The sequence below is a fragment of the Felis catus genome, chromosome B3, assembly GCF_018350175.1.
Source record: "Felis catus isolate Fca126 chromosome B3, F.catus_Fca126_mat1.0, whole genome shotgun sequence".
In the NCBI taxonomy this organism is placed as follows: Eukaryota; Metazoa; Chordata; class Mammalia; order Carnivora; family Felidae; genus Felis; species Felis catus.
Window position 1 is genome coordinate 26,924,820 of NC_058373.1, and position 25,812 is coordinate 26,950,631.

The following is a 25,812-nucleotide window of genomic DNA, read 5'->3' on the forward strand; positions in this document are numbered from 1 at the left end:
TTTATTGTTTTTTTTTTTCATGATTATATTAGACTTAAGTGTTTGGGAAGAAAGACCATAGAGATAAGATACCATTCTTAACACATCACATTAAGGTAAGTGCTATGAATATTACTTATCACTGGTGATAAGATAGAATGTGCCAGATATCCTCACTGTAGTTACTTCCAGTTCACACTTTTTTACAGAGCTTTAAAAAACAAGTTATTAAGCACAGCACCTACTTATCAGGCAGGAAGTTATGCTTTACTTCCTTGAAGTGACAGTATGTACAAAAATGATTTTAATAATTTTCATGGCAGATTTGCCCCTTCTTCAGCACTTATTTACTTGTTCATTTATTTATATAGGTATGGACTCATGGATATTTTTTTTTTACATTGGGTTATAATCAAATACAGTTCTATTTATTTTTCTTCTCAAATTGTTCCAGCCTCCAGCATTAAAAAGCCCTTTGACATACCCCCTATCATTTAGTTTTCTTCATCACATCTTTACTTTGAGCTCTACAGATGCTCCAAGCTCACCTTGTTTATTTTCTGCCCTCACTAAAAAATCAGAAATTTCTCCAAGTAATCTTGATTTTCTTTATTGGAGAATAGTATTATAAATCAAGAAATAGGTCCTGGGTTAGCCAATTGCTGGACAGGGAAGTATCATCACTTCTAAACCCTCTACACAGTTAGAGCAAGGAAATATATGTATGTATCCTAACCTGTGAATGAGAGGAAGTGACACAGAAGAAGATATCATAGAGACAGGCCCTGTTCCATGGATACTTGATATATCAGTAAAGAGAAAGAGATAAAAAGACAGAGAGAGAGGGAGAGAGAGAGAGAGAGATTGATCATACCACTACTAAACATGGAAAAGGAAACACTAAATCACTATACCTAGCCCTATGTCTTGCAAAGACCCTTTAAGATTCCCCATTGATATCTTTTTCAATGCAAAATCAGTGGAAGCACAATGCTGAAAAGATTAATTGACTATTCAGCAAATATTCATGAAGGGTCTACAGGAATTAAGAAAGTGAAGAAATGGACAACATGCCCTCATGGAACATGCATTCTAGGGAGCAGGGAGATTAGAGGGTAAACAAATAAACATACAGATATTTTATATTTGATGGTGATAAATGCTATAGAAAGAAATAAAACAAGGAGGAGAAAATGGATTTCCACTGTTTGTGGCAAAACATTATTTTATATAGGGTATTCAAGATTCTAATGGGACCTCATTTGGGGAAACCTGAAGGCAGTGAGGAGATGAGAAATGCAAAGATCTGTTGGGTGAGTGGTTTGGGAATTAGAAATGCAAGACCAGAGGAGGAAAATTTTAAACATTTGAGGGATAGCATGAGAGCCAGGGTAGCAGTAATTGGGGTCAGTAATGGAGAGGAAGCTCAAACATAGAAGATTTTGTAGTCCAACTTAAGATTTTGGGGGTTTATCTGAATGAAACAGGAAGTTGCTGGATGAGCTTGGCCAAGGCTTGATCTTCCCTCTATTTTAAAAGAATTATATTGGCTGCTGAATAGAGAACAGTCTACAGATAGGCAAGTTAGGCAACTATTATAATAATCAGGTGGACATTACTATACATTGGAGATGGTAATAATGTGGTTGGAATCTGAGTGTATTTGTGTGTGTGTGTGTGTGTGTGTGTGTGTGTGTGTGTGTGTGTTTTAATGGGCTGACCATATAGTGTGATAGGAAGAGATGAATCAAAAATGGCTGTGCAGGGGCGCCTGGGTGGCGCAGTCGGTTAAGCGTCCGACTTCAGCCAGGTCACGATCTTGCGGTCCGTGAGTTCGAGCCCCGCGTCAGGCTCTGGGCTGATGGCTCGGAGCCTGGAGCCTGTTTCCGATTCTGTGTCTCCCTCTCTCTCTGCCCCTCCCCCGTTCATGCTCTGTCTCTTTCTGTCCCAAAAATAAATAAACGTTGAAAAAAAAATTAAAAAAAAAATGGCTGTGCAGTTTCAGGTCTGATCAACTAGAACGGCAGAGTTGTTTGCTGAGATGGTTATACTGCAGGTAGAACTGCTTAGTCCAGAGTAGGAAACAAGAGAAGCAGGAGTCATGGGAACATTGAGTTTGAAATGCCTTTTAGACATTTGTGTGGACATATTGAGATGATGTTAGAATATATGTGACTATACTTCCAGAAAATGGCCAATATTGTGTGGTATATTTGTACTATTTAAACTCCTTAAATTAGACGATATCCTATAGAAAAAAAAACATAGAAGGAATATCTCAGGGCTGAGCCATTGACATGTTCATAAAAGGAGGTTGCAGAGAGGAAGAGACACTCACAAACAAGATTGATAAGATACTACTCAAAGACAAAGCTGAGGAAGAAAGTAGGAAGTTGAGAACTTTAGAAATATCTTTAGACAATCACTTAGGCTAAGTTGACCTCAGCTGGCACTGTTCTAGTAGGGCTGAACCTCAAAAAAGTATCTCCAATCAACATCAGGTTAGACGTATAAATAAGACCTGTGCAAAGATACCAGAGAACAAAACAAAACATAAAAAAGTGCAAATTCAAGTGATGCATAGCTATCCTAAGAATCCAAATAAATGTTAATCAAATAAACAAATACTAAATATTTCTCTAAGATCTTAGAGTAATTGGGGGTGAAGGGTGTTGAACTCAAAATTGAAATAGCCAAAAGGAAATAAAAGAAAGATAGAAAAATATAATAAAACCAGAGAGGAAATATAAAGTGTGGAAGAGGTAGGGGGAATAAAACAGAAGAAGAAATAAGATGATAAAAGGTGAAAGCCACATTAAAAGTAGAAATAATAAAAGCCAATCTGCCAAAAAACATTTTCAGGAACATGAACAACAGGTTTAGAAATACTGAGGTGTACACCCAAGAGGGAATAGTTAGTAAGAATAACATAAGAAGTATGTAAATCAAACAGTGTTCACAAACACATAATTAATGTTCCTGAGAAATGGAAAAGAACAAAGCAAATAAAGTAAAATATTTGAAGATATTATTAGAGAAAAATCCTGACATCAAGGAATACATAAATCTGAAGACTAGGTCCCAGGAAAACAAGACATGAGATATATTAATAAAGTTATAAAGAAACAGAGGAGAGGCTGGGAAGATGGTAGAGTAAGAGGACCCTAAACTCACCTAATCCCAGTGATACAATTAGATAACATTCGCATAAACATAAATAACCCAGAAAATGACCTAAAGACTGGTAGAACAAACTCCACAGCTAAAGGTAGAGAAGAGCCCATGTCAAAGAGGATAGGAAGGGTGGAAACAATGTGAAGAGTTTAATGAACCATGGCTGTCCATGGGGAAGAGGGAGCCTCAGGCATGGAGAGGGAAAAGAAACATACTATCACACCAGGATCCCCCATAGAGAAGATGAATTCCATAACATTTGACTTTGGAAGCAAGAGGGGCTGAATTTCATGAGGTCTTACACTAGTGGGAATTAAAACTGGAATTTTAAAAATCAGCATGTTTAGTTCTGGACAAGCTGAGGTGGGGGTATTGACAGGAAGCTGAGTCTCTACCCTTAAAGTAACAACATGACAAACAACTTGTGGAGATACAGTGTAGAAGCAACAATTTGAAAAAAACACCTGAGACATATAAGAGGAAGAGTTATTTACTAATCTCAAAGAATGACCCCGAGGGACAGGGTTCACTAAGGGACTTCTATAGGGAGAAAAAGGAGCTGGAAGGTACCATCTGTCTCCCTGACTCCACAGCATAAACACATAGCCACCCAAGGAAAAGAGCAGAGCACCAATATTCACTACCTAACTTGTTTATACCAAGATTTGCCCCACACCACCCCAGTGTTTTAGCATATCTGCCCTCAGCAGTCACTTTTGCCCTTGTCCTGGCACCTCAAGTCCCCTCTCCTAGAAGATTAGCACAAACCTTGCCAACACCTCTTCCCCAATGCACATTTTGCAGGGTCTCAGTCCCAGTGGTGCTGACAGATGCCCAAAAGCACATCGTTAAAATTGCACACCCAGCCCATGTGCATTTTGTGGCTTCCCAGGTTGGTCCTGTCCTGGAAGCAGTAGAAGAAGGAGGCCTCATTGCCTAAGCAGACCAGTGCTCACACTTAAAACTACATGCTGCATCCAGGCTTGGGACAAAACACTGCCTACAACATGCAAAGAGAGCCTCTGCAGATACTTTACTGAAGGAAAAAGTGTCCAGGACACAATAGCAGGGCACACACAACACACATAGAAGACACCCCCTAAAGCACTAGGTTCTGGTGAACAGGGAACACTGAACTGCAGGGCACTACAGGACCTCTTCATCATAAGACCATTACTTTCAAGAGCAGAAAATGTAGCTGACTCTCCCAACACAAAGAAACAGACACAGAGGTAGACAAAATGAGGAGACAGAAGACTCTGCCCCCAAAGAAAAAAATAAGACAAAATTATAGCAAGAGACATAATATGGAGAGAAGTAATATTCTGGATAGAAAATTTAAAGTAACGATCACAAAGATATTCACTGGACTAGAGAAAAGAATGGAGGAGAAAAGAGTAGAGAACATCTTAACAAAAAGATAAAAAAGAACCAATCAGAGATGAAGACAACAATAAATAAAATAAAAAGTCCAGTAGATGGAATAGATAGCAGGCTAGAGGAAGCAGAGGAACAAATTATCAACCTGGAAGACAGAGTAATGGAAAGGAAGAAGCTGAGCAGGTCAGAGAAAAATAAGTATGCAAAATGAAATAGGCTTAAAGAACTATGCAAAATGAGATAGATTTAAGGAACTCAGTGACTCCATCAAGTGCAATAATATTTTCATTATAGGGATCCCAGAAGAAGATAGAGAAAAGAGAGCAGAAAATTTATTTGAAGTAATAATAGCTGAAAACTTTCCTGATCTGCAGAAGGAAACAGATATTCCTCCTATCCAGGTGGCAGAAATCCCTCAACAAAATCAACCAAAGGAGATCCACACTAAGATACATAGTAATCAAAATGGAAGAAAGTAGTAATAAGACAGAATTTTTAAAGCAGCAAGAAAAAAAATACAGTTACATACAAGAGAGACCCCATAAGCCTATCGGCAGATTTTTCAGCAGAATCTTTGCAGGCCAGAAGAGAATGGCATGATATATTCAAAATGCTGAATGGGAAAATACTGTACTCAAAAATACTCTATCCAGGAAGGCTATCATTTAGAATAGGAGAAATATTTTCTCAGACAAACAAAAGCTAAAGGAGTTCATGACCACTAAACCATCCTTACAAGAAATGTTAAAGGGAACTCTTTGAGTGGAAAGACCCATGTAGTAAGTCTTCATAAAGTAAGAAAACAAGAAAACACCAAAGCAGTAAAAGTAAGTATAGCTGTAAAACTCAGTCCAGAAATTTACAAGATAAAACTATGATAAATATGATACCATATAACTAAAGTGTGAGGAAGAGGAGTGAAGAATGTGTTCAAATTTAAGTGACCACAAACTTAATATAGACTGCTATATGCAGACTATGGCATATGCAAACCTAATGGTAACCACAAATCAAAAACCAGTACTAAATATGGAATAAATAAAGAGAAAGGAATCCAAACATATCACTAAAGAAAGCCAGCAAAAGGTGAAAAGAGCAAGAGAAGAAAGGACCAGAAAAGAACTACAAAAACAACTACAAAACACTTAACAAAAGGAAATAAATTCACACATATAAAATTAATTTGAATGCAAATGCTCCAATGCTCCCATCAAAAGAAATAGAGTGACAGGGGCGCATGGGTGGCTTAGTGGGTTGAGTGTCCAACTTTGGCTCAGTTCATGATCTCACAGCTCATGAGTTCAAGATCCGCATTAGGCTCGGTACTGACAGCTCAGAGCCTGGAACCGGCTTTGGATTCTGTGTCTCCCTCTCTCTCTTCCCCTAACCCACTTGCATTCTGTCTCAATAAATAAATAAATAAATAAATAAATAAATAAATAAATAAATTTTTAAAAATTAAAAAAAAAAGAAATAGGGTGACAAAATAGATTAAAAAAAAATCAAAATCAGAATTCCAGCTTGGATCTCAGGGAAGATGGCAGTGTATGAAGACGCTGGGCTCACCACATCCTGCTGATCACTTAGATTCCACCCACAACTGCCTAAATAACCCAGAAAATCGCCAGAAGCCTAGAAGAATGGACTCTCTGGAGCCAAGCGTAGACAAGAGTCACACAGAAGAGGACAGGTCTGCCTCCTTCCTGGTGTCACAGGGGCTCTCCCGCAGCAGACTACTGAAGGCAAAGAGAGCTGAGCCTGCCCCTCCTGGCCCTGTGCACCTTGCGGATCCACCCCGGCTACTACGCCAGATCCAGAAGAAGCAGCACTACAAGCCTGGCACTGTGCAAGTAGCCCAGATAGGGGCCACACCACTCCACAGTGAGTCCTGCCCCTGGGAGAGGGGAAGATAAGGTACACACCAGTCTGGCTGTGGCCTAAGCGGTGGGCTGGGGGCAGACATCAGGTGTGACTGCGGTCCCACCCACCAGCACAAGTAACTCCAGACAGCACAGGGGAAGAGCAATGCAGTTCCACGCCACTCCAGGGACTATACAAAATGACAAAACAGAATAATTCTCAAAAGGAACACCAGGAAGTAGCGACCGCTAACGAACTGATCAAAAACGATTTAAGCAATATAACGGAACAAGAGTTTAGAATAAGAGTCATAAAATTAATCACTGGGCTGGAAACAAGTATACAGGACAGCAGAGAATCTATTGCTACAGAGATGAAGGGGCTCAGAAGCAGTCAGGAGGAGCTAAAATATGCTATAAATGAGACACGAAATAAAATGGAGACGACCACAGCTCAGATTGAAGAGGCAGATGAGAGAATAGGTGAATTAGAAGATAAAATTATAGAAAAAAGGAAGCTGAGAAAAAGATTTAAAAAAATCCAGGAGTATGAGGGGAGAATTAGAGAACTAAATGATGTGATGAAACACAATAATATATGTATAATAGGGATTCCAGGGGAGGAAGAGAGAGAGACAGATGCTGAAGGTGTACTTGAAGAAATCATAGCTGAGAACTTCCCTGATCTGGGGAAGGAAGAAGGCACTGAAATCCAAGAGGCACAGAGAACTCCCTTCAGACGTAACTTGAATCAATCTTCTGCATGGCATATCATAGAGAAACTGGCAAAATACAAGGATAAAGAGAAAATTGTAAAAGCAGCTAGGGATAAACATGATCTAACATATAAAGGGAGACCAATAGACTACTTACAGATCTTTCTACTTAAACTTGGCAGGCAAGAAAGGAATGGCACGAGATCTTCAGTGTGCTAAACAGAAAAAAATATGCAGCCGAGAATCCTTTATCCAGCAAATCTGTCATTTAGAATAGAAGGAGAGATAAAGGTCTTCCCAAACAAACAAAAACTGAAGGAATTCATCACCACGAAACCAGCCCTACAAGAGATCCTAATGGGGATCCTGTGAGACAAAGTACCAGAGACATCACTACAAGCATGAAGCCTAGAGACATCACAATGACTCAAACCCATATCTTTCTATAACACTGAATGTAAATGGACTAAATGCGCCAAACAAAAAACATCGGGTATCAGAATGGGTAAAAAAACAAGACCCATCTATTTGCTGTGTACAAGAGACTCATTTTAGACCTGAGGACACCTTCAGATTGAAAGTGAGGGGATGGAGAAATATCTATCATGCTACTGGAAGTCAAAAGAAAGCTGGAGTAGCCATACTTATATCAGACAAACTAGACTGTAATTAAAAGCTGTAACAAGAGATGAAGAAGAGCATTATATCATAATTACAGGGTCTATCCATCAGGAAGAGCTAACAATTATAAATGTCTATGTGCAAAATATGAGAGCCCCCAAATATATAAAACAATTACTCACAAATATAAGCAACCTTATTGATAAGAATGTGGTAATTGCAGGGGAATTTAATACTCTACTTAAAGCAATGGATAGATCATCTAGACACAGGATCAATAAAGAAACAAAGGCCCTGAATGATACATTGGATCAGATGGACTTGAGAGATATATTTAGAACTCTGCATCCCAAATGAACAGAATATACTTTCTTCTCGAGTGCACATGGAACATTCTCCAAGATAGATCACATGCTGACTGGGTCTCAAAACAGCCCTTCATAAGTATAAGAAAATTGAGATCATATCATGCACAGTTTCAGAACACAATGCTATGAAGCTTGAATTCCAACCAAAAGTTTGGAAAACCTCCAAAAGCATGGAGGTTAAAGAACACCCTACCAAAGAATGAATGGCTCAACCAGGCAATTAGAGAAGAAATTAAGAAATATATGGAAACAAATGAAAATGAAAATACAACAATCCAAATGCTTTGGGATGCAGTGAAGGCAGTCCTGAGAGGAAAATACATTGCAATCCAGACCTATCTCAAGAAACAAGAAAAATCCCAAATACAAAATGTAACAGCACACCTAAAGGAAATAGAAGCAGAACAGCAAAGACACCCCAAACCCAGCAGAAGAAGAGAATACAGATCAGAGCAGAAATAAACAATATAGAATCTAAAAAATCTGTAGAGCACATCAATGAAACCAAGAGTTGTTTTTATGAAAAAATAAACAAAATTGATAAACCTCTAGCCAGACTTCCCAAAAAGAAAAGGGAGAGGACCCAAATAGATAAAATCATGAATGAAAATGGAATTATTACAACCAGTCCCTCAGAGATACAAACAATTATCAGGGAATACTATGAAAAGCTATATGCCAACAAACTGGACAACTGGAAGAAATGGACAAATTCCTAAGCACTCACACACTTCCAAAACTCAATCAGGAGGAAATAGAAAGCTTGAACAGACCCATAACCAGCGAAGAGATTGAATCAGTTATCAAAAATCTCCCAACAAATAAGAGTCCAGGACCAGATGGCTTCCCAGGGGAATTCTACCAGACATTTAAAGCAGACATAATACCTATCCTTCTCAAGCTATTCCAAAAACTAGAAAGGGAACCAAAACTTCCAGACTCATTCTGTGAAGCCAGCATTACTTTGATTCCTAAACCAGACAGAGACCCAGTAAAAAAAGAGAACTACAGGCCAATATCCCTGATGAATATGGATGCAAAAATTCTCACCACGATACTAGCAAATTGAATTCAACAGCATATGAAAAGAATTATTCACCATGATCAAGTGGGACTCATTCCTGGACTGCAGGGCTGGTTCAACATTCACAAATCAATCGATGTGACACATCACATTAATAGAAGTAAAGATAAGAACCATATGATCCTGGGGGCGCCTGGGTGGCGCAGTCGGTTAAGCGTCCGACTTCAGCCAGGTCACGATCTCGTGGTCCGTGAGTTCGAGCCCCGCGTCAGGCTCTGGGCTGATGGCTCAGAGCCTGGAGCCTGTTTCTGATTCTGTGTCTCCCTCTCTCTCTGCCCCTCCCCCGTTCATGCTCTGTCTCTCTCTGTCCCAAAAATAAATAAACGTTGAAAAAAATAAATTAAAAAAAAAAGAACCATATGATCCTGTCAATTGATGCAGAAAAGTATTTGACAAAATTCAGCATCCTTTCTTAATAAAAACCCTCGAGAAAGCCAGGATAGAAGGAACATACTTCAACATCATAAAAGCCATTTATGAAAAGCCCACAGCTAATGTCATCCTCAATGGGGAAAAACTGAGAGCTTTCCCCCTGAGATCAGGAACACGACAGGGATGTCCACTCTCACCGCTGTTGTTTAACATAGTGTTGGAAGTTCTAGCGTCAGCAATTAGACAACAAAAGGAAATCAAAGGCATCAAAATTGTCAAAGATGAAGTTAAGCTTTCACTTTTTGCAGATGACATGATACTATACATGGAAAATCCCATAGACTCCACCAAAAGTCTGCTAGAACTGATACATGAATTCAGCAAAGTCACAGGATACAAAATCAAAGTACAGAAATCAGTTGCATTCTTATACACTAATAATGAAGCAACAGAAAGACAAATAAAGAAACTGACCCCATTCACAATTGCACCAAGAAGCATAAAATACCTGGGAATAAATCTAACCAAATATGTGAAAGATCTATATGCTGAAAAGTATAGAAAGTTTATGAAGGAAATTGAAGAAGATGTAAACAAATGGAAACACAGTCTCTTTAACAAATGGTGCTGGGAGAACTGGACAGCAACATGTAGAAGGATGAAACTAAACAACTTTCTTAAACCATTCACAAAAACACACTCAAAATGGATAAAGGACCTGAATGTGAGACAGGAAACCATCAAAACCGTAGAGGACAAAGCAGGAAAAAACCTCTCTGACCTCACCCACAGCAATTTCTTACTTGACACAGCTCCAAAGGCAAAGGAATTAAAAGCAAAAATGAACTATTGGGACCTCATGAAGATAAAAAGCTTCTGCACAGCAAAGGAAATAATCAACAAAACTAAAAGGCAACCAACGGAATGGGAAAAGATATTTGCAAATGATATATCGGACAAAGGGCTAGTATCCAAAATCTATAAAGAGCTCACCAAACTCCACACCAAAAAAACAAATAACCCAATGAAGAAATGGACAGAAAACATGAATAGACACTTGTCTAAAGAAGACGTCCAGATGGCCAACAGGCACATGAAAAGATGCTCAACGTCGCTCCTCATTAGGGAAATATAAATCAAAGCCACACTCAGATATCACCTTACACCAGTCAGAGTGGCTAAAATGAACAAATCAGGAAACTATAGATGCTGGAGAGGATGTGGAGAAATGGGAACCCTCTTGCACTGTAGGTGGGAATGCAAACTGGTGCAGCCACTCTGGAAAACAGTGTGGAGGTTCCTCAAAAAACTAAAAATGGATCTACCTTATGACCCAGCAATAGCACTGCTAGGAATTTACCCAAGGGATACAGGAGTGCTGATGCAGGGCACTTTACCCTAATGTTTACAGCAGCACTTTCAACAATAGCCAAATTATGGAAAGAGCCTAAATGTCCATCAACTGATGAATGGATAAACAAATTGTGGTTTATATATACAATGGAATGCTACATGGCAATGAGAAAGAAAGAAATATGGCCTTTTGTAGCAACGTGGATGGAACTGGAGAGAGTTATGCTAAGTGAAGTAAGTCATAGAGAGAAAGACAGATAGCATATATTTTCACTCTTATGTGGATCCTGAGAAACTTAACAGAAGCCCATGGGAGAAGGGAAGAAGAAAAAAAAAGAGTTTAGAAAGGCAGAGAGCCAAAGCATAAGAGACTCTTAAAAACTGAGAACAAACTGAGGTTTGATGGGGGGTGGGAGGGAAGGGAGGGTGGGTGATGAGTATTGAGGAGGGCACCCTTTGGGATGAGCACTGTGTGTTGTATGGAAATCAAGTTGACAATAAATTTCATATTAAAACAAAATCAAAATCAATCTGTATGCTGCCTACAAGAGACACACTTCAGACCTAAAGACAGTTGCAGATTGAAAGTGGAGAATAATTTGTCATGCAAATGGATGTCAAAAAAAGGCAGGGTAGCAAGACTAAAAAAAAAAAAAAAGCCAGTAATGAGAGACAAAGAAGGACACTATATAATAATAAACAGAACAACCCAATAAGAAGATATGGCCATTGTAAATATTTATGCACCCAACATGGAAAAACCCAAATACATAAAACACTTAATAGCAAACATAAAGGAACTAAGCAATAGTAACACAATAATAGTTGGATACTTTATTTTTTTTTAATTTTTTTCAACGTTTATTTATTTTTGGGACAGAGAGGACAGAGCATGAACGGGAGAGGGGCAGAGAGAGAGGGAGACACAGAATCAGAAACAGGCTCAAGGCTCTGAGCCATCAGCCCAGAGCCTGACACAGGGCTCGAACTCACGGACCGCGAGATCATGACCTGGCTGAAGTTGGATGCTTAACCGACTGCGTCACCCAGGCTCCCCAATAGTTGGATACTTTAAAACTCCACTTACACCAGTGGACAGATCATCCAAACATAAAACCAGCAAGGAAACAAATGCTTTGAATGACACCCTGGTCCAGATAAATTTAATAGATCTATTCAGAACACTCCATCCTAAAACATGCACATTCCTTTCAATGTACATGGAACATTTTCCATAATGCATCACATATCAGACTACAAAACAAGTCTTGACAAATTCAAAAATGTCAAATATATACCCTGCATCTTTTCTGACCACAATGCTTTGAAACTAGAAGTCAACCACAAAAAAAATCTGGAAAAACACAAATACATGGAGGTTAAATAACATGTTACTAAATAATGAATGGGTCAACCAAGAACTCAAAAAAATAAATTAAAATTACCTGGAGAGAAATGGAAATGAAAAACAATGGTCCCAAATCTTTGGAATGCACCAAAAGCAGTTCTAAGAGGAAATTTTATAGCAATATAGGGCTACATGAAGAAGCAAGAAAAATCTCAAATAAACAACCTAACCTTACCCCTAAAGGATCTACAAAAGAAGAAAAAACCCAAAAGGTTAGAGCAGAAATAAATGAAATAGAAACTAAATAAAAAACAAAAACCAATAAAACAGATCAATGAAACCATTAACTTTTTCCTTGAAAAAATCAACACAAGTGAAAAACCTTTAGCCAGGCTCATAAAAAAAAAAAAAGAGAGAGAGAGAAAGAGAGAGGTCTCAAAGAAACAAAATCACAGGAAAGAGGAGAAATAATAACTGATAACATAGAAATACAAATGATCGGCAGAAAATATTATGAAAAATTATATGACAACAAGCTGGACAACCTAGGGAAAAAAATGAATATGTTTTTAGAAACATATTGAACCAGGAAGAAATAGAAAATATGAACAGACCAACTATCAGCAATGAAATTGAATCAGTAATTTAAAAACTCCGAATAAACAAAAGACTGGGATCAGATGTATTCATAGGCAAATTCGACCGAACATTTAAAGAAGAGTTAATACCTATTCTTCTCAAACTTTTTCAAAAAACAGAAAAAGAAGGAAAACTTAAATTAATTCTTAGGCCAGTATTACCTAATGCCAAAACCAGATAAAGACACTACAAAAGAACTGCAGGCCAAAATTTCTGATGAACAACATAAAGGCAAAATCCTCAACAAATTATTAGGAAACCCAATCCATTTAAAAAAAAAATCACCACAATAAAATGGGATTTATTTCTGGGATGCAGGGTGGTAGGGAGGTTCAATATTCACAAATCAATCAACATGACACATCACATCAATAAGAGAAAGGATAAATACTATAAGATCACTTCAATAGATGCAGAAAAAGCATTTGACAAAGTACATTTATTCATGATAAAAAAAAAAACCAAGAAAGTATGTTTAGAGGGAACAAACCTCAACCCAATAAAGACCTTATATGAAAACCCCACAGCCACATCATACTCAATTGGGAAAAGCTGAGGGCTTTTCCTCTAATGTCAGGAAGACTACAAGAATGTCATTCTCACTATTTTGATTCAACATAGTACTGGAAGTCCTAGCCACAGAAATCAGACAAGAGAAAGGAATAAAAGCATCCAAATTGGTAAGAAAGAAGTCAAACTTTCCCTATTTTGTAAATGACATGATTCTATATATAGAAAGCCTCCACCAAGTCTATATATAAAAGACTCCACCAAGAATCTACTAGAACTCATAAATGAGTTTGGTTAAGGTCACAGGATACAAAAGCAATGACAGAAATCCACTGCATTTTTATAAACCAAGAATGGAGTACCAGAAAGAGGAATTAAGAAAAAAAATCCCATTTCCTGGCACCAAAATTACTAAAATACGTAAGAATATACTTAACCAAAGAAATAAAGGCTTGTACTCTAAAAACTGTAAAACATTGATGGAAGAAATTAAAGGCAACAGTAAGAAATGGAAAGACATTCATATTCATGGATTGGAAGAACAAATATTGTTAAAATATCCACACTACCCAAAGCTCTCTACAGATTTAATGAAAACCCATCCCTGTCAAAATACCAACAACATATTTCATAGAACCAGAACAAAGAATACTGAAATGTGTATGGAACCACAAAGGACACTGAATAGCCAAAGCAATCTTGTGGGAAAATAAAAAAAAAAAATTAAAAAAGCAAAGCTGGAGGCATCACAATTTCAGACTTCTTCAAGTTATATTACAAAGCTGTAGTAATCAAAACAGTATGGTACTGGCACAAAAATAGACACATGGATCAAGGGAACAGAACAAAAGTCCAGAGAAAAACCTATATTAAATGGTCATTTAATCTTTGACAAAGAAGACAATAATATGCAATGGGAGAAAGACAGTCTCTTCAACAAATTTTGTTGGGAAAACTGGACAGCTTACATGCAAAACAATGAAACTGGACCACTTTCTTATATCATACACAAAATATAAACTCAAAATTGATTAAGAACCTGAATATTGATTCAGGTTCAATTGATAATTGATTATGAGACCTGAAACCAGAATAAAACTTGAAGAGAGCTTAGACAGTAATTTTTCTGACATAGGATGTAACAACTTTTTTCTAGATATGTCTCCTGAGGCAAGAGAAACAAAAGCAAAAATTAACTACTTGGCACTACACTAACAGAAAAAGCTTCTGCATAACAAAGGAAACAACCTACAAAACTAAAGACAACCTACTTAATTGGAGAAGATATTTGCAAATTATATATCTGATAAAGGGTTAGTATCCAAAATATATCAAGAACTTACATAAAACTCAACACCAAAAACCCCACAAATAATCCAATTAAATGGGAATTTTATACAAACAGATTTCTCCATCTGAGAAATCTCAGATGGGCAACAGACACATGAAAAGATGCTCAACATCACTCACCATCAAGGAAACACAAATAGAAGTCACAATAATATATCACCTCACACCTGTGGAAATGGTTAAAGAAAAATCTCAAGAAACAAGTGCTGGGAGACTTGGAGAAAAAGGAATGCGCTTGCACTATTGCTGGGAATGTAAACTGGTGCAGGCACTGTGGAAGACAGTATGGAGGTTCTTCAAAAAATTTAAAAAATGGAACTGCCCCACAATCCAGTGATCACACTACTGGGTATTTACCTCCAAAATACAAAAACACTAACTTGAAGGGGTATACGCACTCCTATGTTTGTTGCATTACTTATAATAGTCAAAATATGAAATATCTCAATTTTCCATTGATATGTGAATATATAAAGAACATGTGGTGTGTATATATATATATATATATATATATATGGCATGTGGTATTTGTATGTATATATGCCACATATATAATATATATAATATTAATATATAATATATGTGGCATATATAATATAATGTAATGTAATATATATAGTAATATATATAATGTAATATATAATATAATGTGATATATATGATATATAATATATAACGTGGTATATATATATATACACTATATATATATATATATATATATATATATATATATAGACTTTTAAAAGTATTAAATCTTACCACTTGCAACAACATGGATGCACCTAAAGGTATAATGCTAAGCAAAATAATCCCATCAGAGAAAGACTAATAGCCTATGATTTCACTCATATGTGTATGTGGAATTTAAGAAACAAATCAAAGAACAAAGGAGAAAAAAAAATAACACAGACACACCAAGAAATAGACTCTTAACTGTAGAGAATAAACTGATGGTTACTAGAGGGGAAATGGGGGAGGGGATGGGTGAAAGAAGTGAAAAAGTTAAGAGTACACTTATCTTTTGAGCACTGAATAATATATGGAATTGTTGAATCACTATATTGTACAACTGGAAATAATATAACACTGTATGCTAACTGCACTGGAAATATTTTTTTTACGTTATAATGAAAGACAAAGAAAGGCTAAATTAAAACAAAACTATGCTCAAGATGGCTCCTTCTGTTCATTCAATGTATTAGTAGAGGTACTTGAAAGCATAAAGTTAAATTATTCTACATAGAAAACCCAAAAGACAGAATCCATAGAAATTATCCAAATTAATAAGATTTTAAAGGTAGTTGGATATAAGATCCTTGTGAAAAATTTCATTTCTGAATGCCAGCAAAATAGAGTTATAAAATATAATTTAAGTAGAAATATAACTTATATTTAAGTATGTCATTGTTCATAACAACAGAAATATATATCAACAATTAAACACTAGGCATGCCAAGGCTTTAAGGAAGAAATTCAATATCTTATTGCAGGATATTCAATTTGGAATGAGTAACACTTTATGAGTGATAAAACTTTGTTTTGTAAGAGCTCTACTTCCTGGTAGCCACACTGAACTAAATAAGTGAAGGTACATTTATTTATTGGTTTATTCCAATCAAAACACCAAAAGTGTTTGTTGAGGAAGTTTTTTAACTGGTTGTACAATTTATACAGAAACACAAAGACCCAAGACTAGCCTTGCTATGTTTGAAGAAGAATACTAAAATTGAAGATTTTTCTTCTAGTAATCAATGCTATTGCATTATTTTTCTCTCTTTTTCCCAGTTTTATTGAAATATTATTGACATATAACATTGTTGTACATTTAATTTTTTAACGTTTATTTCTTCTGAGGGGGGAGGGGCAGAGAGAGAGAAAGACACAGAATCTGAAGCAGGTTCCAGACTCTGAACTGTCAGGACAGAGCCTGACGCAGGGCTGCAACTCATGAGCCGTGAGATCATGACCTGAGCCAAAGTCAGACCCTTAACCGACTGAGCCACCCAGCACGCCAACATTGTTGTACATTTTAAGTGTACAACATGTTGATTTGATACATACACACACACACACACACACACACACACACATATATTTATTACAAAATGACTACCACAATAGGATTAGTTAACACCTCTGTCATCTTACATAATTTCCTTTTTTGCCATAAGAACCTTAAAGATTTACTCTCTTATCAACTTTCACGTATACAATACAGTAGGGTAACCATAGTCACTATGTTGTATATTAGATCCCTAGAATATATTATTCCTATAACTGTAAGTTTGTTACTTTTGATCAACATCCCCCATTTCTCCCATCCTCCCCACCCCTGCCGCTGGCAACCACAATTCTACTCTCTGTTTCTATGAGTTTGACATTTTTATATTCTACTTATAAATGAGATCATAAAGTATTTTTCTTCGATGTCTTACTTATTTCATCCAGCATAATGCCTTCAAAGTCCATCATGTGTTTCATTGCAAATGGCAGAATTTCCTTCTTTCTCATGACTGGAAAATATTCAACTTTGCATATATATACCACTTCTTCTTTTATCCATTATCTGTAGATAAATACTTAGGTTGTTTCCATACCTTCTCTGTCATAAATAAATGTTGTAGTGAACATGGGATTACAGATATCTCTTTGAGATACCTTTGAATATATACCCAGAAGTGGGATTGCTAAATTAAATAGCATTTCTCTTTTTAATTTTTTGAGGATCCTCTATACTATTTTCCAAGTGGCTTCACCAACCTATATTCCTACCAACAGTGCACAAGAGTTCTCTATCTTCCACATCTTCTTCAGTACTTATTTCTTGCCATCTTGATATTAGCTATTCTAAAAGTATAGGGTGATATCTTATTATGGTTTTGCTTTGCATTTCCCTGACGTTAGGGATATTGAACATCTTTTCATGTATCTGTATGCCATTTGTATACCTTCTTTGGAAAATTATCTATTTTGGTTCTCAGACCATTTTTAATCAAATTTTTCGGTTGCATTGCATGGGTTCCTTGTATATTTTGGATATTAACCTGTTATCATATATAGGGTTTGCAAATATTTTCTTCCATTCCATTGGTTGTCTTTTCATTTTGTTGATTATTTCTTCTCTATGCAAAAGATTTTTAGTTTGATATAGTCCATCTGTTTAATTTTGCTTTCGTTGCTTGTGCTTTGGTATTATATCCAAAATAATTTTTGCCAAGACTAATGTTAAGGAATTTTTCCACTATATTTTCTTCTAGGAGTTTTACATTCTAAGACACTGGCAATGAAGTTTTGAACCACTTTGAGTTAACTTTTGTGAATGGTATAAGATAGGGGATCAATTTTAGTATTTTGCATGTGATTATCCTGTTTTCTCATTTATTGAAGAGATAATTTCTCCTACTGAATATTTTTGACTTTGTCAAGTATTAGTTGACCATATATGTAGACATTTATTTCTGGGTTCTCAATTCAGTTCCATTTATCTATGTTTGTATTTTTATGCCAGTACTCTACTGTTTTGATTACTATAGCTTTGTAATATAGTTTAAAATCAGGAAGTGTAATGCCTCCACCTTTGTTCTTCCTCAGGATTGATTTGGCTGTTGAGGGTCTTTTGTGGCTCTCTGTGAATGTTAGGATTTTTCTTTATTTCTGTGAAAAATGCCATTGACATTTTGATAGGAATGGCATTGAAGCTATAGATGGCTTTGGATATACTAATTGCTCCAATCCATGAACACCTAATATATTTATTTACATATATTTGTGTCTTCAATTTCTTCCATCACTATCTCATCATTTTTAGTGTACTCCTTGGCTTAAATTTATTTATAAGTATTTTATTGTCTTTGATGCTATTATAACTGAGATTGTTTTCTTTATTTCTTCTTTGAATATTTTATTGTTAGTATATATAAATGTAACTCATTCTTGAGTGTTGATTTTATATGCTGCAACTTAACTGAATTAATTTATTAGCTTTGATAGTTTTTTTTTTTTTTGGTGGATTCTTTAGATTTCCTATATCTAAGATTATATTACATTGCAAGCAGACAATATTACTTCTTTCTTTACAATTTGGAAGCTTTTTATTTCTTTTTCTTGCCTAACTGCCCTGGCTAAGACTTCCCACTATATTGAATAGAAATGGTGGGAGTGGACATATATGTTTTGTTTCTAATCTTAGAGGAAAGCTTTCAACCTTTTACTATTGGGTGTAATGTTAACTTTTCCTTGTTATGTGTGGCCTTTTTATGTTGAGCTCCATTCCTTTGATAACTAAATTTTTGAGAATTTTTATGAAAAGATGTTGCATTTTGTCAAATGCTCTTTCTGCATCTATTCAGATGATTGTGATTTTTATCTTTTATTCTAGTAATGTGGTGTATCACATTTATTGATTTGCATGTGTTGAAACATCCTTCCATCTCAGGCATGAATCGTACTTGATCATGGTATATTATTATTTCAATGTGTGTTGAATTTGGTGCTATTATTTTGTTGATAATATTTGCATCTATACACATTGGGAATAGAAGCCTGTAGGTTTCTTGTAGTGTCCTTATCCAGCTTTGAAATCATAGTAATGCTGGTTTTCTAAAATTAGTTTAGGAATATTCCTTTCTCTTCATTTTTGTGGAAGGGTTTCACAAGGATTAGTGTTAATTCATTTGTAAATGTTTGATCAAATTCACCATGGAAGCCATTCAATAATTTTCTTTGTTGAGAAATTTTTTCATTGCTGATCCATTCTCCTTACTCATTATTGGTCTTTTCAGATTTTTTCTTTCTTCATGGTTCAATCTTGGAAGGTATGTTTCTAGAAATTTATCAATTTCTTCTAGCTTATCCAGTTTGTTGGAATATAATTGTTCATATTAGTCTCTTAATGCTTTGTATTAATGTAGTATCAGTTGCAATCTCAGGTGTTTTCATTTCTAATTTTATTTATCTGGGGCATCTCTTTTTTTTTTCTTTTTCTTTTCTTAGTCTAGCTAAAGATTTGTCAATTTGCTTTATTTTTAAACAAATAGCTTAGTTTCACAGATTTTCTATTGTCTTTCTGGTCTCTATTTCATTTACATGAACTTATCTTTGTTATTTTCTTCCTCCTGATAACTCTGGGCTGTTTGATCTTCTTTTCTCAGTTCTTTGAGATGTAAAAGTTAATTTGGTTATTTGAGATCTTTCTTTTTTCTTAACATAGACATTTGTCACTATAAAATTCCATCTTAGAACTGGCTTCGCTATGTCCTATGGGTTTTGGTATGTTATGTTTTCATTTTTATTTGTTTCAAAAATTGTTTTTATTTCTGTTTGATTTCTTCTTTGACTCACTGGTTGTTCAGAAACATGGTGTTTAATTCTCACATGTTTGCAAATTGTCCCATGTTTTTTTTTTTTTTTCCTATTGCTGACTTGTAGTTTCATACTATTGTAAAAAAAAAAAAAAAAGAGTTGGTATGATTTTGATCTTTTTAAATTTTTTAAGACTTGCTTTGTGACCTAATATATGATCTGTCTTGGAAAATGTTCTCCGTGCACTTCAAAAGAATGTGTATCGCTGCTGCTGTTGTATGGAATGTCCTGAATATGTCTGTTAGGTCCATTTCATCTTAGATATAGTTGAAATCCAACATTTCCTTATTGAGTCTCCATCTGAATTATCTCCTCATTGTTGCAAGTGGGGTATTGAAGCCCCCTACTATGTACTGTTGTCTGTTTCTGTCTTATTTGGTTAGTAATTGCTTATTATATTTGGGTGCTTCAATGTTGGGTGTTTTTATATTTACAATTATGACATCCTCTTGATGAATTGACTCCTTTGACGTTACATAATGACCTTCTTTGACTCTTGTTACGAGAAAGACAGATACCATATGTTTTCACTCTTACGTGGATCCTGAGAAACTTAACAGAAACCCATGGGGGAGGGGAAGGAAAAAAAAAAAGAGGGTAGAGTGGGAGACAGCCAAAGCATAAGAGACTCTTAAAAACTGAGAACAAACTGAGGGCTGATGGGGGGTGGGGGAGAGGGGAGGGTGGGTGATGGGTATTTTGGAGGGCACCTTTGGGGATGAGCACTCGGTGTTGTATGGAAACCAATTTGACAATAAATTTCATATATTGAAAAAATATTAGAATTTTATTTAACAAAAAAAAGACTCTTGTTACAACTTTCGACTTAAAGTCTATTGTGTCTGATATAAGTACATCTAATCTTGCAATTTTTTAGTTTCCACTTGCATGAAATATCTTTTTCTCTCCCTTCACTTTGAGCCTATGTGTGTCTTTAAAGCTGAAGTCTTCTATAGGCAGCATACAGTTGGATCTTCTTTTTAATCTATTCAGCCACTCTACATCTTTTAATTGGAGAATTTATTCTTACATTTAAGATAATTATTGATAAGTATGGACTTACTTATGCCATCTTATTAATTGTTTCTGACTGTTTTATAATTCCCTTATTCCTTTCTCTCTCTCTTGCTGTCTTCCTTTTTGAATTGATGAATTCCCATTGTGGTATGCTTTCATTCCCTTCTCTTTATTTTTTGTATATCCTACTATAGCTTTTTTCCTTATGGTTACCATGAGGCTTAAATAAAATATCTTATAATCATAACAATCTATTTTACACTAACTTCTATTGTGTTTTTAAAATGCTAATAGTTTCCCTCCTTTTATATTTTTGTGTCAGAATTTGCCTCTTATTTCTTGTACCCATTAAGAAATTATTATAACTATAATTATTGTTTAACACTTGTTTTTACCTTAACCTTTATACTGAAGTGGTTAACACCTTACCATATTAGATTTACCATAGATTACCATATTAGTATTAGAGTATTCTGAATTTGACTATGTACTTACCTTTACCAATGTGTTGTATATTTTTGTTTTTTATGTTACTAATTAGCTTCCTTTTTTTCAACTTGAAATCCTTTCAGCATTTCTTTTAAGGTGATGAACTCCTTCAGCTTTTGTTTTTCTGTAAAAGTCTTTATCTTGCCTTAATTTCTGTAGGATAACTTGCAAGATAAAGTATTCTTGGTTGGCAGATTTTTTTTTCCTTAAGTACTTTGGATATATCCTTCCACTCTCTCTCTCTGGCCTCCAAGGTTTCTAAGAAATACGCTGATAGCTTCATGGTGGTTCCCTTGTATTAGATTTTTTTCTTTTAATGTTCTGTATTTGTCTTTTATTTTAATCAGTTTTATTATAATGTATTTTGAAGAAGATTGTTTTAGAATGAAATGTTGGGGTTACCTATTAGCTTAATGATCTTGAATGTCCAAATCTTCCCCAGATTTGGGAAGTTCTCAGTCATTATCTATTTGATTTAGCTTGTTATCTCCATTTGCCTCTGTTTTCCTTTTGGGACTCTGATAACTGGCAAATTGTTTCTATTAGTAATATTCTCTACATCACATAGATTTCTTCAGTCTTTTTTATTCTTCTTTTATTCTTTTTTAACTGAATAATTTCAAAATCCTGTTCTATTTTACAGATTCTTTCTTTTTCTTTTTCAAGTCTGCTGTTGATGATTTCTATTGCCTTTTTTCTTTTTCTTTTTTTTTTTTTAACTTCTTTCATTTTTATCCTTCAGCTCCAGAATTTCTGTTTGGTTCTTTTCTGTAATTTCTATCTCTTTGTTAAAATTCTAATTTTGTGTGTGTGTGTGTCTTGTTTTCTTGATTTCATTAAATTGTTGTTCTGGTTGTTTTGTAGTTCAATGAGCTTCCTTAAAATAGCTGTTTTGAATTATTTCTTCGGTAAATCATAGATCCTGGTGTTTGGGGTTGGTTTTTGCAAAATTATTGTGTTCTTTATTGGGATCATGTTTCCTTAATTTTTTTTATATTCCTTGAAGTCTTGCACTGTTGTCTTTGCATTTGAAGTAGCACTCACTTCCTCCAGTCTTTATGCGCTGACTTTGGGAGAGAAATAGCTTCCATCAGCCTGAGGGATTCTGATTCTTTCTCAGACTTTTTCCATGGGTATGTCTGCTCCCTCTTGTAGCGTAATATTTAAATTTATATGCTTTCTCACAATCCTGAAAAGCCATAGTGGGTGCTCACAGCCTCTCTTTTTCATTACCTAGAGCTGTGCTGAGTCCTCAAGTGTGTAGTTTCTCCCAGGCCCACAGATTTGAGCCAGCTTTCTGTATGTGCTCACTAGCCATTTGCTAAAGATTGCCATTACCACCACTCAGAATGCACCTAGGGAACCAGCCACTGTTGGGGAAAGGAGTGGCATACATAGCACTAGAGGTACCTGTTGGCCAGTTAGGGAGGTCCAGAGATGAGGTTTCCCAGCCACTTGCAGGCATACCTCCTGATGGAGTCCATGAGATTGTTAGTATAATCTGTGTCCCTTTATTATATCCCATTCCAATCCCTGGCTGCTATTCTCTCAGTGCTTACCACCCTCCAGGCATGCAGTGCAGGATTCAGCACTCTGTGTGAGAGGAGAGAGAAATGGACCTCATTAGCACCATCCCACACAGCTGGAGAAGTCAGGTACTCACAATTTCTCACTTTCCCTGTGGGAGAAATCACAGACCAAGATCTCTCTTGGAACTGAGCTGTGCTACTTTGGGGGTGGGTGATATGAGTAAAGTCAAACTGTTTCTCTTTCCCTCTTCAATGTGTCCAGTCTTGGATTTTTTTTTTTTTTTTTTTTTTTTTTTTTTTTTTTTTTTTTTTTTTTTTTTTTTTTTTTTGCTGTAGCAGTGTGCTTCAACATCTCTGTTTGACTCCTGGACTTCCACAAAGGCCTCTCATCTATGGGTAAACGTCTAAATCAGTGTTCTTCAGAGACTCCCAGATAGTGACCAACAGGGGCTGGAGATAGTTCATAAGCCATTTCTTGGTCCACAGCTGGATCGAGTTCTGTATGCCTATTACCTAATGCATAGTAGGTGTTACTTTTCATGAGTCCCTTGGCAGATGGTGCTAGCAACAGAACAAAAGACAAGTGTGGCTATGGATGAGTTCTGAATCAAACAGAGCTGTTTTTAGGTTCGATGAATCAGTTGCCTTGGTAAAAGTCTGTTTTTTTTCAAAATGGCTGTCTTCATTCTTGAATAGCACCAGGATTTCACAGGCTCCTACCTGGATCCCACAGCTCCCACAAAGACACAAAGGTGGCTGGATGCCAAATGAGTGTTGTTGAGAGCGAATATGTTTGAGGAACATCTTATTTGGCCATCTTGTTGATGTCACTCCCCCTTAATTTTTCATTTCTGTCTAACAGATTACCACAAATTTAGTGACTTAAAACAAAATGTTCATTTATAATTCAACAGTTTATGTGAGTAAAAAGCAATGGATTTGCCTTAGCTGTGTCCTCTATTTAAGCTGTCATAGCTTACAATTGGGGTATTCTCATCTTGGAGGCTTGACTAAGGAAGAATCTACTTCTAAACTTATTAGGTTGTTGGCATCATTTATTATTTGTAGCCATAGAGCTACAAGACTAAAAGAAGAATCTCTCTTCAGGAAAGTCCCAGTCCTTCAAAGGGTTTTCACCTGATTGAGTCATGCCCATCCACAGTCTCTCTTTGGATTTGCTTGAAATCAACAGATCTCAATATCCATTCACCTGTACTATATAAAGTAATCTGATCAAGGAAGTCAGAGGTCACATTCTATTGGCTAAAACAAAATCACAGGTTCTTCCCACACTCAAACTGAGAGAAATGTACAAATGTGTGATTAATTTGAGGTCATTTTAGGGTGGGTCTTCCCGTTTTAATGATTAAGATAGTATGGTAATTGTGCAGGAATTGACATGCAGAAACAGATCCATACATATCTGGATGCATGAATAAAACAGATCCATACTTATAAGGATATGTGAGGTGGCACTGAAGATGAATGAGGGTAGCAACAAATGATATTATGACAACTGATCATGGAATTTAAAATTTTCAATTTGAAGAATGATCAGCTACATATAAAAATAAAAATAAAACTTGTAGACAAAAACAGTACAATATATGATCTTAGGTTAGGAAACAGATTCTCAAGGATAAGACAACAGCACTAACAATAAAATAAAAGCTTGATAAATTTAATTCCTTAAAATCAAGAATTTATTTTCATGTACGAATGTCAAAAGCAAAAGAATAAGGTAAGTTTTCCCAGGGCAAACTTGAAGATTAAAATGGAGAAGATTAGGCTTCTTTTATACATAACATTGCTGATTACCACACCTTAGCTGACTTTTAAGAGGTATTAACTTAGGATATTTTGAAAGGAGACCAAGAGAAAATACCACTGTAAGGCAGAGAGAAGGCAAGGCCATCAGAAGGAGAGTAAGTCTGGAGAAATAACAATGATATTTAAAAGAGATTCAAAGGAAGTTTTGTTGCCTAAGGAGAAATAAATAAATAAGGTTATCTATGACATGGAATAGGTACTGATTTATAATAGTTCTCTCTGGGAACAATGCTGGGGTAAATTATGGAAGATGTGGCTAGTCTTCAGCCTTGAAGGAACTTTCTGTATGTTATTAATCTTTGTACTTCCAAATTCATAAAACATAGTATTAGCTTAATAAATGTTTATTTCTTAAATGTGTATTGACTGCCTACTCTGTGCCATTGTGCTAAAAAGTAGTACTACACATTCTGTCTCAAAAAGTAATCAATGATTTCATATATTTTTCCTTACATTGGCTCAGGGAAAAAAAGTCACAAAAATGAACTATTGGCAAAAAGAGCCATTTTTTTTTTCTTTTAAATCCACTGGGCCCAAGATGACTTTTTACCTTGATGGATCAGAGAAGTTTCTCATTCTCTCCCCAACTATTTCTATTCCATTTTTCCCCCAGAAAGTGGGCACCAGGCACATTCCAGGGTAGACTATGGAGATCTCTGTGGTTGCTAGATCCTTATTATTGCCATAAGAGTCAACCAAGACTCTAGGTACCTTTGTTTGAAAAGAATTGATCACAGAAAATCAAAACCATTCTGGTCCAGTTTGTAAACTGCATTAGGAAAGCTGCACATTGATCATGGTGCATGATTAAACATCACAGAGAGGGAAAGAAA

The 25,812-nt window shown here is 35.8% G+C and overlaps 1 protein-coding gene across 3 annotated transcripts in view; it reads left to right on the forward strand.

Moving 5' to 3' along the window:
• GABRG3 (gamma-aminobutyric acid type A receptor subunit gamma3) overlaps positions 1 to 25,812 on the forward strand; it is a 704,479-nt gene that overhangs the window by 654,672 nt on the left and 23,995 nt on the right. The gene's annotated exons all lie outside the window — the stretch shown is intronic.